This window comes from Carassius auratus, chromosome 17 (genome assembly GCF_003368295.1).
Source record: "Carassius auratus strain Wakin chromosome 17, ASM336829v1, whole genome shotgun sequence".
NCBI classification, from domain to species: Eukaryota; Metazoa; Chordata; class Actinopteri; order Cypriniformes; family Cyprinidae; genus Carassius; species Carassius auratus.
In genome coordinates, this window is record NC_039259.1 from 22,396,007 (window position 1) to 22,411,634 (window position 15,628).

General features: G+C 35.3%; 1 pseudogene; it reads right to left on the reverse strand.

Moving 5' to 3' along the window:
- Positions 1 to 4,672, reverse strand: part of LOC113116904 (inverted formin-2-like) — a 10,255-nt pseudogene extending 5,583 nt beyond the window's left edge.
- Positions 4,673 to 15,628: the final 10,956 nt, after the last annotated feature.

A 15,628-nucleotide genomic window follows, 5' to 3' on the forward strand; every position in this document is an offset into this window, starting at 1 on the left:
TATAAAGACATAATTTCTAATAAGTAGAAAAAAACAATGGTCAGTTCTTATAAAGGACATCCCATACTATATGCACACCTCATATCAAACCATTTTACTGCAGCATTTTCGAGATATGGGACATTATTACACTTTAAAGGGCTTAAAGATCCCATTTCTAATAAGTAGAAAAAAACAATAGTCAGTTCTTATCAGGGACATCCCATACTATATGCACACCTCATATCAAACCATTTTACTGCAGCATTTTCAAGATATGGGACATTATTACACTTTAAAGGGCTATAAAGACCCCATTTCTAATAAGTAGAAAAAAACAATGGTCAGTTCTTATAAAGGATATCCCATACTATATGCACACCTCATATCAAAACCATTTTACTGCAGCATTTTGAGATATGGGTCCAAATTAACTATTGAAAGAGGGCTATTAAAAGAAATAAATTTCTAATAAGTAGAAAAAAACAATGGTCAGTTCTTATAAAGGACATGCCATACTATATGCACACCTCATATCAAACCATTTTACTGCAGCATTTTCGAGATATGGGACATTATTACACTTTAAATGGCTGTAAAGATCCCATTTCTAATAAGTAGAAAAAACAATGGTCAGTTCTTATAAGGGATGTCCCATACTATATGCACACCTCATATCAAACCATTTTACTGCAGCATTTTTGAGATATGGGACATTATTACACTTTAAAGGGCTGTAAAGATCCCATTTCTAATAAGTAGAAAAAACAAAAGTCAGTTCTTATCAGGGACATCCCATACTATATGCACACCTCATATCAAACCATTTTACTGCAGCATTTTCGAGATATGGGACATTATTACACTTTAAAGGGCTATAAAGATCCCATTTCTAATAAGTAGAAAAAAACAATAGTCAGTTCTTATCAGGGATGTCCCATACTATATGCACACCTCATATCAAACCATTTTACTGCAGCATTTTCAGATATGGGACAAATTACAATGATTTAGAGGGCTATAAAGACACCATTTCTAATAAGTAGAAAAAAACAATAGTCAGTTCTTATCAGGGACGTCCCATACTATATGCACACCTCATATCAAACCATTTTACTGCAGCATTTTCAGATATGGGACATTATTACACTTTAAAGGGCTGTAAAGATCCATTTCTAATAAGTAGAAAAAAACAATGGTCAGTTCTTATCAGGGACATCCCATACTATATGCACACCTCATATCAAACCATTTTACTGCAGCATTTTTCGAGATATGGGACATTATTACACTTTAAAGGGCTATAAAGATCCCATTTCTAATAAGTAGAAAAAAACAACAGTCAGTTCTTATCAGGGACATCCCATACTATATGCACACCTCATATCAAACCATTTTACTGCAGCATTTTCGAGATATGGGACATTATTACACTTTAAAGGGCTATAAAGATCCCATTTCTAATAAGTAGAAAAAAACAATGGTCAGTTCTTATAAAGGACATCCCATACTATATGCACACCTCATATCAAACCATTTTACTGCAGCATTTTGAGATATGGGACATTATTACACTTTAAAGGGCTATAAAGATCCCATTTCTAATAAGTAGAAAAAAACAATGGTCAGTTCTTATCAGGGATGTCCCATACTATATGCACACCTCATATCAAACCATTTTACTGCAGCATTTTCGAGATATGGGACTATTACAATTTAAAGGCTATAAAGATCCCATTTCTAATAAGTAGAAAAAAACAATGGTCAGTTCTTATCAAGGACATCCCATACTATATGCACACCTCATATCAAACCATTTTACTGCAGCATTTTCGAGATATGGGACATTATTACACTTTAAAGGGCTATAAAGATCCCATTTCTAATAAGTAGAAAAAAACAACAGTCAGTTCTTATCAGGGATGTCCCATACTATATGCACACCTCATATCAAACCATTTTACTGCAGCATTTTCGAGATATGGGACATTATTACACTTTAAAGGGCTATAAAGATCCCATTTCTAATAAGTAGAAAAAAACAAAAGTCAGTTCTTATCAGGGACATCCCATACTATATGCACACCTCATATCAAACCATTTTACTGCAGCATTTTTGAGATATGGGTCCAAATGGTGATTTAAAGGGCTATAAAGACATTTTCTAATAAGTAGAAAAAACAATGGTCAGTTCTTATAAAGGACATCCCATACTATATGCACACCTCATATCAAACCCTTTTACTGCAGCATTTTTGAGATATGGGACATTATTACACTTTAAAGGGCTATAAAGACCCCATTTCTAATAAGTAGGAAAAAAACAATGGTCAGTTCTTATAAAGGATATGCCATACTATATGCACACCCTCATATCAAACCTTTTACTGCAGCATTTTTGAGATATGGGACATTATTACACTTTAAAGGGCTATAAAGACCCCATTTCTAATAAGTAGAAAAAAACAATGGTCAGATCTTAATAAAGGACATGCCATACTATATGCACACCTCATATCAAACCATTTTACTGCAGCATTGTCGAGATATGGGACATTATTACACTTTAAATGGCTGTAAAGATCCCATTTCTAATAAGTAGAAAAAAAACAATGGTCTGGTTCCTATAAGGGACGTCCCATACTATTTGCACACCTCATATCAAACCATTTTACTGCAGCATTTTTAAGATACGGGACATTATTACACTATAAAGGGCTGTAAAAGATACAATTTCTAATAAGTAGAAAAAAACAAAAGTCAGTTCTTATAGTATGGGATGTCCATGATATGCACACCTCTTATCAAACCATTTTACTGCAGCATTTTCGAGATATGGGACATTATTACACTTTAAATGGCTGTAAAGATCCCATTTCTAATAAGTAGAAAAAAACAATGGTCTGTTCCTATAAGGGACGTCCCATACTATTTGCACACCTCATATCAAACCATTTTACTGCAGCATTTTTAAGATACGGGACATTATTACACTATAAAGGGCTGTAAAGATCCAATTTCTAATAAGTAGAAAAAAACAAAAGTCAGTTCTTATAGTATGGGATGTCCATGATATGCACACCTCTTATCAAACCATTTTACTGCAGCATTTTCGAGATATGGGACATTATTACACTTTAAATGGCTGTAAAGATCCCATTTCTAATAAGTAGAAAAAAACAATGGTCTGTTCCTATAAGGGACGTCCCATACTATTTGCACACCTCATATCAAACCATTTTACTGCAGCATTTTTAAGATACGGGACATTATTACACTATAAAGGGCTGTAAAGATCCAATTTCTAATAAGTAGAAAAAAACAAAAGTCAGTTCTTATAGTATGGGATGTCCATGATATGCACACCTCTTATCAAACCATTTTACTGCAGCATTTTCGAGATATGGGACATTATTACACTTTAAATGGCTGTAAAGATCCCATTTCTAATAAGTAGAAAAAAACAACAGTCAGTTCTTATCTGGATGTCCCATACTATATGCACACCTCATATCAAACCATTTTACTGCAGCATTTTTCAGATATGGGACAATACAATGATTTAGAGGGCTATAAAGACACCATTTCTAATAAGTAGAAAAAAACATAGTCAGTTCTTATCAGGGATGTCCCATACTATATGCACACCTCATATCAAACCATTTTACTGCAGCATTTTCAAGATATGGGACATTATTACACTTTAAAGGGCTATAAAGATCCCATTTGTAATAAGTAGAAAAAAAGAATAGTAAATTCTTTTAGGGACCTCCCATACTATATGCACACCTCATATCAAACCATTTTACTGCAGCATTTTCGAGATATGGGTCCAAATGGTGATTTGGAGGGCTATAAAGACGTAATTTCTAATAAGTAGAAAAAAAACAATGGTCAGTTCTTATCAGGGACGTCCCATACTATATGCACACCTCATATCAAACCATTTTACTGCAGGACTTTTGAGATATGGGACATTATTACACTTTAACGGGCTTTAAAGATCCCATTTCTAATAAGTAGAAAAAAAACAATGGTCAGTTCTCATAAGGGACATCCCATACTATATGCACACATAATGGTTTGATATAAAACCCAGTCTACTGCAACATTAATGAGATATGGACCTATATTGTGCTTTAGGGGGCTATAAAGATAAAGGGTATATTCACTTCAGAGGCTCATAGAGAAATGTAATGTTTTCTAAAATCTATGAGTAAATCCATGGAAAACATTTTACTGTATGGTTTTTTTAAGAGCTAGCAAGTATTTCACATATAGAGTTATAAAACATTACATTTATCTATTCCAATAATAATAATAATAATAATAAACAATTGTCATAAGGGACATCACCAAATATGTGCAGCCATTATAAAAAACATTTCAGTTTACCAATCTGGAACTGCATGCATTCAGAGTCAGTTCTGAGACTTTGCATAACTTTGAGACATGTAGAAATGTCAGCTTATAAAAGTAGAGGAAAACGATGCCCATTTCATGCAAGGCACCTCCTACTTTATTAGCACAGCTAAAATAAAATCTGGGTACTTTGGCAGTTTGGACTTACATGTATTCTAATTCAACAAAATGCTATTTAACTACATAAGTAGGAACACTTACTATTTTTAAAAGGCACACAATAATACTACCTTCGTGCAGAGTTCAGTGTCAATCCTGCTCCAGCAAACATTTCAGTAACTATAAATTGTTCCTGACTCTTAATTAGATTAGGGTTGGAACTGAACTTTAAGTGAGATTTCCAGAAACAAGACTGGGGATACGCTATGATCCATTCATCCATTGAATGCAAGCTACTCTAAACTTTCACAGAGCAAAGACTCCATATTTGGTGTTTAGAAAGTGTGTGAAGTATAGTGTGACAGACAAGTGTGTGTGACTTCATATTTGCTGAAAGAATAGGGAGTGCCTTGCATGCAAAGGCCATTATTTTTATCTACTGTATGTATTTAAGCTGATGTTTATATAAACCTCAAAACTGGGGAAAAAATATCCAGTCTATAATATATATATAAAGTAGCTCATATTCTATCAGCACAGATAGTCTGAAGTCTGATATATATAATATTTTTAAATTTGGATGTATGCAACAAACTGCCAAAGTACACAGACTTCAGATTATCTGTGCTGATAGAATATGAGCTTTTTTGTAAGAAAAGGCCATTATTTCTTTTAAGTATTTTAAAAAAAAAATTCTATAGGTTGCAAAAAAATTAGGAAATATTAAAATGTATTTGAGTGTTTTGTTCTATATGAATGCATGCTTCTACAAACTGCCACAGTACACAGACTTCACATTAGGTGTGCTTAAAATGTAGGAGGAACTTTAGAAGGAATGGCCTTTTTTTAAACTTATTTGAAATAGTTCTCAAAACTGGAGTTTCTGAGGATTTTCTTGATTTTTAACCCCAAATTGCTATCGTAAAATATCTTTATACACCAAATACTTCAGTAAAATAGTTTTATATAAGGTGTGCTTGTGGCATGTCCCATGTACTAACTGATCATTGTATTCTTCTACTTATTAGAAATGGGGTCTTTCTAGGCCTCTGAAACAGAATACATTTCAGAAAAACAGAAAAACATCTTTGCAAAATGCTAGAAATGCAGTAAAACTTTTTTATATAAGGTGTGAATATAGTATGGCACCTCCAATATACAAACTAAATATTGTTTTTTTTTTCAACTTATTAGAAATGGGGGTTCCACTTTATATTGTGTCCCTAATACCTGTGTACTTAGTAATTAGATGTGTATGTAGTATGTAACCACAGTGTAAGTACACATTGGTACATAGTATCTATAGCTCTAATGTTTGTGTAACTACATATTTGTAATAACCCATTGAATGGTATGTGTAAGTACAAATGTGCAACAGGACATTGGTGATAAAATTTATTGGTAAGAAAGTACAAATGTGTAACAGGACTAATAGCAATATTCAATTTATTATGTAATTACCCCTATGTTACACTGCAGTGGCAAGTAAATTAGGCTTTACATATAAAATGTGGTTGGTGTCCACAATGTTGCACTTTAAATGAAGTCGACAGTTCCTGAGGAGTTACCATGTAAGTACACGTGTATTAAAGTGGTGCACCAACTCCTCCCACTTTACAGAACCCTAAACCCACCCATCTCCACCACCTGGATCAAATGGTTCAAATTACTCTTATACATATTGTTGTTACAAAATGTAGATTTACATGTCCTGTTATACATTTGTACTTGCACAAACCATTCTGAGGGTTGTTACAAAAATATTATAGCCATGGATACTATATACCAATGTATACTTACACTGTGTTATATATTACGTACACATGTAGTTACATTGTATATACACTGGTATTAAGAACACTTAAGATAATGTGGGAGCGACATGGGATATTTATAGCCCAAAGAATCACCATATAGTCCCATATCTGAAAATGCTGCTGTAAAATGGTTTGATATGAGGTGTGCATATAGTATGGGACATCCCTTAAAGGAGCTGACATTTGTTTTTCAACTTATTAGAAATGTGGTCTTCTAAATTACCATGTGGACCCATATCTCAAAAATGCTGCAGTAAAATGGTTTGATATGAGGTGTGCATATAGTATGGGACGTCCCTGATAAGAACTGACTATTCTTTTTTCTACTTATTAGAAATTGGATCTTTATAGCCCTTTAAAGTGTAATAATGTCCCATATCTCAAAAATGCTGCAGTAAAAGGGTTTGAAATGAGGTGTGAATATAGTATGGGATGTCCTTTATAAGAACTGACCATTGTTTTTTTCTACTTATTAGAAATGATGTCTTTATAGCCCTCCAAATCACCATTTGGACCCATATCTCAAAAATGCTGCAGTAAAATGGTTTGATATGAGGTGTGCAAATAGTATGGGACGTCCCTTATAGGAACAGACCATTGTTTTTTTCTACTTATTAGAAATGGGATCTTTACAGCCATTTAAAGTGTAATAATGTCCCATATCTCGAAAATGCTGCAGTAAAATGGTTTGATATGAGGTGTGGCATATAGTAATGGCATGTCCTTTATAAGAACTGACCATTGTTTTTTTCTACTTATTAGAAATGGGGTCTTTGTAGCCCTTTAAAGTGTAATAATGTCCCATATCTCAAAAATGCTGCAGTAAAAATGGTTTGATATGAGGTGTGCATATAGTGTGGGAGGTCCCTTGATAAGAACTGACTGTTGTTTTTTTTCTACTTATTAGAAATGGGATCTTTATAGCCCTTTAAAAGTGTAATAATGTCCCATATCTCAAAATGCTGCAGTAAAAGGGTTTTGATATGAAGGTGTGCATATAGTATGGGATGTCCTTTATAGAACTGACCATTGTTTTTTTCTACTTATTAGAAATGGGATCTTTATAGCCCTTTAAAGTGTAATAATGTCCCATATCTCAAAATGCTGCAGTAAAAGGGTTTGATATGAGGTGTGCATATAGTATGGGATGTCCTTTATAAGAACTGACCATTGTTTTTTTTCTAACTTATTAGAAATGGGATCTTTATAGCCCTTTAAAGTGTAATAATGTCCCATATCTCGAAAATGCTGCAGTAAAATGGTTTGATATGAGGTGTGCATATAGTATGGGAGGTCCCTGATAAGAACTGACTCTTGCTTTTTTCTACTTATTAGAAATGGGATCTTTACAGCCCTTTAAAGTGTAATAATGTCCCATATCTCGAAAATGCTGCAGTAAAATGGTTTGATATGAGGTGTGCATATAGTATGGATGTCCTATGATAAGAACTGACCATTGTTTTTTTCTACTTATTAGAAATGAATGCCTTTATAGCCCTCCAAATCACCATTTGGACCCATATCTCAAAAATGCTGCAGTAAATGGTTTGATATGAGGTGTGCATATAGTATGGGATGTCCCTGATAAGAACTGACTTTTGTTTTTTTCTACTTATTAGAAATGGGATCTTTATAGCCCTTTAAAGTGTAATAATGTCCCATATCTCGAAAATGCTGCAGTAAAATGGTTTGATATGAGGTGTGCATATAGTATGGGATGTCCTGATAAGAACTGACATTTGTTTTTTCTACTTATTAGAAATGGGATCTTTATAGCCCTTTAAAGTGTAATAATGTCCCATATCTCGAAAATGCTGCAGTAAAATGGTTTGATATGAGGTGTGCATATAGTATGGGACGTCCCTGATAAGAACTGACTTTGCTTTTTTCTACTTATTAGAATGGGATCTTTATAGCCCTTTAAAGTGTAATAATGTCCCATATCTCGAAAATGCTGCAGTAAAATGGTTTGATATCAGGTGTGCATATAGTATGGGATGTCCCTTGATAAGAACGGACTATTTGTTTTTTTCTACTTATAGAAATGGGATCTTTATAGCCCTTTAAAGTGTAATAATGTCCCATATCTCAAAATGCTGCAGTAAAAGGGTTTGATATGAGGTGTGCATATAGTATGGGATGTCCTTTATAAGAACTGACCATTGTTTTTTTCTACTTATTAGAAATGATGGTCTTTGTAGCCTCTAAATCACCATTTGGACCCATATCTCAAAAATGCTGCAGTAAAAGGGTTTTTGATATGAGGTTGCATATAGTATGGGACATCCCTTATAGCATTGTTTTTTCTACTTATTAGAAATGGGATCTTTACAGCCCTTTAAAGTGTAATAATGTCCCATATCTCGAAAATGCTGCAGTAAAATGGTTTGATATGAGGTGTGCATATAGTATGGGACATCCCTGATAAGAACTGACTATTCTATTTTTCTACTTATTAGAAATGGGATCTTTATAGCCCTTTAAAGTGTAATAATGTCCCATATCTTGAAAATGCTGCAGTAAAATGGTTTGATATGAGGTGTGCATATAGTATGGGATGTCCCTGATAAGAACTGATATTTGTTTTTTTCTACTTATTAGAAATGGGATCTTTATAGCCCCTTTAAATTTTAATAATGTCCCATATCTCGTAAATGCTGCAGTAAAAGGGTTTGATATGAGGTGTGCATATAGTATGGGATGTCCTTATAAACTGACCATTGTTTTTTCTACTTATTAGAAATGGGGTCTTTGTAGCACTCTAAATCACCATTTGGACCCATATCTCAAAAATGCTGCAGTTAAAAGGGGTTTGATATGAGGTGTGCATATAGTTGGGACATCCTTATAGGAACATACCATTGTTTTTATCTACTTATTAGAAATGGATCTTTATAGCCCTTTAAATATAATAATGTCCCATATCTCGAAAATTCTGCAGTAAAATGTTTGATATGAGGTGTGCATATAGTATGTGGATGGTCCCTGATAAGAACTGACTTTTGTTTTTTTCTACTTATTAGAAATGGGATCTTTACAGCCCTTTAAAATGTAAAAATGTCTCGTATCTTAAAAATGCTGCAGTAAAATGGTTTGATATGAGATGTGCTCATAGTATGGACGTCACTGATGAGAACTGACTATTATTTTTTTCTACTTATTAGAAATGGGGGTCTTTATAGCACTCTAAATTGCCATATGGACCCATATCTCAAACATGCTGCAGTAAAATGCTTTGATATGAGGTGTGCATATAGTATGGCATGTGCTTTATAAGAACTGACCATTGTTTTTTTCTACTTATTAGAAATTGTGTCTTTATAGCCATCGAAATCACCATTTGGACCCATATGTCAAAAATGCTGCAGTAAAAGGTTTTGATATGAGGTGTGCATATAGTATGGGAAATCCCTTATAGGAACAGACTATTGTTTTTTTCTACTTATTAGAAATGGTGTCTTTATAGCCCTTTAAATCATTGTATTGTCCCATATATTAAAAATGCTGCAGTAAAATGGTTTCATATGAAGTGTGCATATAGTATGGGATGTCCCTGATAAGAACTGACTATTGTTTTTTTCTACTTATTAGAAATGGTGTCTTTATCGCCCTCTAAATCATTGTATTGTCCCATATCTCAAAAATGCTGCAGTAAAATGGTTTCATATGAAGGGTGCAAATAGTATGTGATGTCCCTGATAAGAACTGACCTTTGTTTTTTTCTACTTATTAGAAATGTTGACTTTATAGCCCTCTAAATCGCGATATGGACGCATATCTCAAAAATGCTGCAGTAAAATGGTTTGATATGAGGTTTGCATATAGTTTGGGATGTCCCTTATATGAACTGACCTTTGTTTTTTTTCTACTTATTAGAAATAGGGTTGTGATGAGTGGGGCGGGGCCGCGAGCCATGAGAACGGAATGAGGCCAGTGGAGTGACTGGAAATGAGCGACGCCTGCTCCACTCACCGGTCTCGCGTCCCGCGGTGGAGATGGAAGGATACAAAAGAGGGTGCGACGACAGTGAACAACGAGAGAGGGCCAGGCCAGGCCAGGCCATGATTTTAGTTTGTGTTTGGTTTTTGTTTGTAAGCGACAGTCGTCCGTGAATGGCTGTCGCAGTGTTTTGTGTTTATTTTGTTATTAAAAGCCTTATTTGATTGATGGCCGGTTTCCGCCTCCTTCTTCCTGTGGATAAAAAGTTTTGTACTCCGCTATAGGGGTCTTTATAGCCCTCTTAATCGCCATATGGACCCATATCTCAAAAATGCTTTAGCAAAATGATTTTTTTGTGTATATAGTATGGGACGTCCCTGATAAGAACTGACCATTGTTTTTTTCTATTTATTAGAAATATGATCTTTATAACCCTTTAAAGTGTAATAATGTCCCATATCTCAAAAATGCTGTTGTACAATGGTTTGATATGAAGTTTGCATATAGTATGCGAAGTCCCTTATAAGAACTGACCATTGTTTTTTTTCTACTTGTTAGAAATGGGATCTTAAAAGACTTGTAAAGTGTAATATTATCCTATATCTCTAAAAGGCTCCAGTAAAATGGTTTTATGTGAGGTATGGATATAGTATGGGATGTCTTCTTTAAGAACTGACCTTTAATTGCTTCTTTCTCATCATAAAAAAGTGTCTTCTAAATCAATGAATGTCCCATATCTCGTTTTCTACTAATAATTGTAATGCTTTGAAAGGCTGAAAATTATAGTAATACAGAGCAGTCAAGGAAAACAATAAGTTACACGAATATTAGAGCAGATGGGCGAAAAAGGTCGTCATAGATCAAATCTGATGAAAAGCGCTCTGAAAGCGCGTTCCCTCTCTGTTGTTCCTGCTATTGCCGTAATTATAGTAATACACGCGCATATAAATTTCACTCGCGGCTGGCTTGACGGTGTTTTTCTGAAGTGCGGCTGGCTTGACCGCAGTGTTTTAATGTGAAAGGCTGTAAATGTGTACTTCAAGTGTTCAGAGGAATACGTCGCGAGCTCGCTGTGATGTTCAGCCTGATGATTCAGTTAGAAACCAGCTAAGACCAGCGTGACAGTGGCCAAAACTACTTTAAAACCATTTAATATATTATTCTAATTGTTTTGTGCCGTTTCGCTTGCAGTGTTTTAATGTGAAAGGCTGTAAATTCTCTGTGGACTTCAAGTGTTCAGAGAAATACATTGCCAGCTCGCGAGCAGTTGGCTGCCGCGAATATATCATGTTATTACTTTAAACAGTTCAGAAACATCTCAATTTAGCTCTTGGTGTGTTCTAACGTGTGGATTGCGTGCAATAGCGTTTTTAAAATGTCTTAAATAGGAATGAATTCGCTTGTTGTCGGCTCCGTGTAGACAGCCTGAGCTGAGCAGCAGTGATTCTTCTCTCGTCTGACTGCTCCCCTCCCCTAAATGTCATTGCAACTGTAGGGGCGCAATTTTTCTCAGACAATGTAAGTCTATGGGTAATGAATTTTGACATTTAAAAATTAATTAAAAAAAAACTTTAAGTCTGATCAGTCTGAAAAGATATAGCACACACCACCGCTCTATCCCGCAGGTGTCTGCCGAGTTTGGGGCTTGTGGCTTTAAAGCCCTAGGAGGAGTAGCGTACAGAATTTTTGTCAGAAAAATAATAATAAGAAAAAGAAGAAGTTTAAATAGAACTAGAATTAAAAGTTAGTGAACTAACTTTGATGTTGGCTTGGCCATCTTGGCCATGGAGCAAAAGAGCCAAAGTACTTGTGTGCCCAACATTGAGTTGCCCCGCTGCAAAATTAATACACATAATAATGCCATAAAAAAATACACCTGCAACAGTCTTTTTCCATGCTCCCTTGCTGTTTTCTTTTTTTAATAAAAAGCCTGGGCTATGATAACAGCTATGACAGGGTTGTCTAGCTGGATGTGAAATAAGTCATACCTATTTTTCTCGTGTATGTATTTCACAGTCCTGCCACCGTTGCGTTGTGGGCAACGACACACAAGATTACTGAAACAATGCATTTTAAATCAAGGAGATCATAAGGGGTCCAAGCACAATGGTTTGTATAGATGATGCAGTTACACACTGTTTAAAATTGTTTAATTTGTACTGTATGTTCATTCTATTTATTTATTTGTGCTATTTACATAATGTTTACTTTTTTTAAGTTTGTTTTTGTTAATGTAAAATAGCACTGCATAGTCTTCACTGTAAGATAAAATACACAATCAAACCAAAATGTATTCAGACACCTTCAACATTTCTCACATAATCACAGTTTATTTGCTGTAGTTTAGAAACTGGTAATAATATATGACAATAACTCAGAACAAATTCATCTTGATAATTTCGGATAACTTTGATAAAAAGATATGTAATGGAATCAACCAAAACTTCAGACTGTCAGTATGACAATATTTACACAACTATCAATAACTATCAGTTACCAAGCAAGAAATGCTTAATTTGGTTCAGTCTGTGGTGTGAAAAGGTTGCATTAACAATTAAAGAAAGAAACACTTAAGCAAAACATGGGCAGGTCCTTAATTATTATTTTTTTAAATCAATTTCACTGGTAGCCTACTGTATGAAGAATTAGTGGGTATAATATTTCACAGATAACTATTTTGCCATACTCACTTACATAAATGAACTAGTGGCCTGCACCCACTAGTAAAACAATTCTATCTTATTTTTGGATTGACTTTGGATAAATTCTTGTACTACAAGGTAATTCAGTCAAGAGCAGTGAGTGATTTACTTTCATTTTCATACATTAAAGACTCTGACAGCAGAGCTAGTAAATTAGGCGCGGTCCCTTTAAGAGACAAACGCATCCATTATGATGATACACATCCGATTTTTTTTTTGCAAATCTTTACTTTCACTTAAGACATAACCACATACTTATTCGAACACACTTTCCAACACGGGTATTTCGACATATTTTGTATGTATTTGTTGTCGGTACAAAAGCAAGAAGACTTTGAGACGCGTCTCTGCTTGCTCCCTGAACAACACCGCGCTGCTGAATTTAGCTCTTTTGCTTTTCGCTCTTTTTTCTGTTTATTTAAACTGCGATTTGAATTTGTTCGTTCAGGTCCAGGAGGAAGTGAACGTCCTGAACGACAGCTCTGTTCAGTGTTGCTGTCCCTGTCCGCGATACGCGCGGCTCTCTCTCGTGCACACGCGCCATCAGCTGCTCAGTTCAGTTTCCCGCAGCGCGGGGCTGAAGCCAACTTGATGTGTTGAATGCTCGGAGCACGTTATAAAACGTATTCTTAAAATACACATTTCTGTTTTAATAAATGGTCATATTAAATCATAGCATGACACATAAGTAGGTACAAAAATAATCAGTGATGCATGCGACCCTTTTGGTCTCAGTGTAGCTCCCTGCTTTACCATGTTATGCAACGCTGAGCAATTGCTGCGACGTTAAGCCTGACAGAGAAATCTCACAAGAACATATAAACACTCATTTTCATATGTGTAATATATTCTTCTAATTGTTTTGTGCCGTTTCGCTGCAGTGTTTTAATGTGAAAGGCTGTAAATGTGTACTTCAAGTGTTCAGAGGAATACATCGAGCTCATCTGTGACGTTCAGCATGATGATTCAGTTAGAAACCAGCTAAGACCAGCGTGACAGTGGCCAAAACTACTTTAAAACCATATAATATATTATTCTAATTGTTTTGTGCCGTTTGGCTGCAGTGTTTTAATGCGAAAGGCTGTAAATTCTCTGTGGACTTCAAGTGTTCAGAGAAATACATCGCCAGCTCGCGAGCAGTTGGCTGCCGCGAATATATAATGTTATTACTTTAAACAGTTCAGAAACATCTGAATTTAGCTCTTGGTGTGTTCTAACGTGTGGATTGCGTGCAATCGCGTTTTTAAAAGGTCTTAAATAAGAATGAATTCGCTAGTTCTCGGCTCCGTGTAGACAGCCTGGGCTGAGCAGCAGTATTTTTAACCAGTTTAAAAGTGAAACGAAACCCGAATCCGCCCCTAAATGTCATTGCAACTGTAGGGGCGCAATTTTTCTCAGACAATGTAAGTCTATGGGTAATGAATTTTGACATTTAAAAATTAATAAAAAAAAAACTTTAAGTCTGATCACTCTGAAAAGATATAGCACACACCACCGCTCTATCCCGCAGGTGTCTGCCGAGTTTGGGGCTTGTGGCTTTAAAGCCCTAGGAGGAGTAGCGTACAGAATTTCTGTCAGAAAAATAATAATAAGAAAAAAAAGAAGAAGTTTAAATAGCATAACAGTATGTTGGCTTGTTGCCAAGCCAACATAATAACAGTATGTTGGCTTGTTGCCAAGCCAACATAACAAGTGCACAGAGTCACTCCTTAAACTCCTCACACTCCTCCTCACATCTGATTGGCTGTTCAATAGGGGCGTGTCCTGTCAGCATTACACCTGAGCGGCACTCACCCCCGACAAAAAGGTGCAGAACGTTTTTAAACTTTCTCTTGTGAATTTATGTTGATGTTAATAACATTGTGCAAGCTGTCTCTTTAATTCCACGTGGTTTATATACATGTTGCTGCTGATTGAGATTAATTTTTTTACGCATCCCCTTAACAAGAGAAAACGTATCTCAAACCCCATTGCACAACGTTTCCAGGAAACATGTAGTTCAAGCAAAACGTTGGGCAACGCTTTGAGCTTGAACTTGCCCTTGCTACTATTATTCTGAGCTTCAGGTTTATTCTTGAAAGATCTTGACATTATCAATAGACTCGTAGTGCAGCATACCTGCGGTCTCATTTTTGACACTCAAGCTATTCACTAGATAGTTTCCCTTCCAGCTACGTGTAGTTTTGTGTTTCAGGTGTGGTCACACAAACACAGACCTAATTTGCTGCACATCTGTACAAACCGGGTTTCACACGCTGACATTCTACAAGTTGAGCTAAACTACCCATAAAGAAAGCATAAACAATCGCAAAGCTTTCTCATTTTAGATTTGTCCCTGAAAACTATAAAGCTGCCACTCAAGTCTTGTGCCACTCAGTGGGCGGAGCTACACTTCCAGCTGACGGTGACGTCACATGTATACAATAAATGCAGTAAACGGTAAAACGGTATATGATGCATTAAATGATTAGAATTACCAGTTTGCAATATCAAGCAAGACAACTTTTGTACAGGTAAAGATGGAAAAAACTGAAAGCCTTGCATGTTTTAAGTTATACCATGGTCACACCCTTACAATGAAAAATAGAATACGTAAAGAAAACAATAAAAGTCTCTCTCTGTTTACAGAACTATTAAAATGAAAATGCAATCAGGCAACATGTGAAGAAT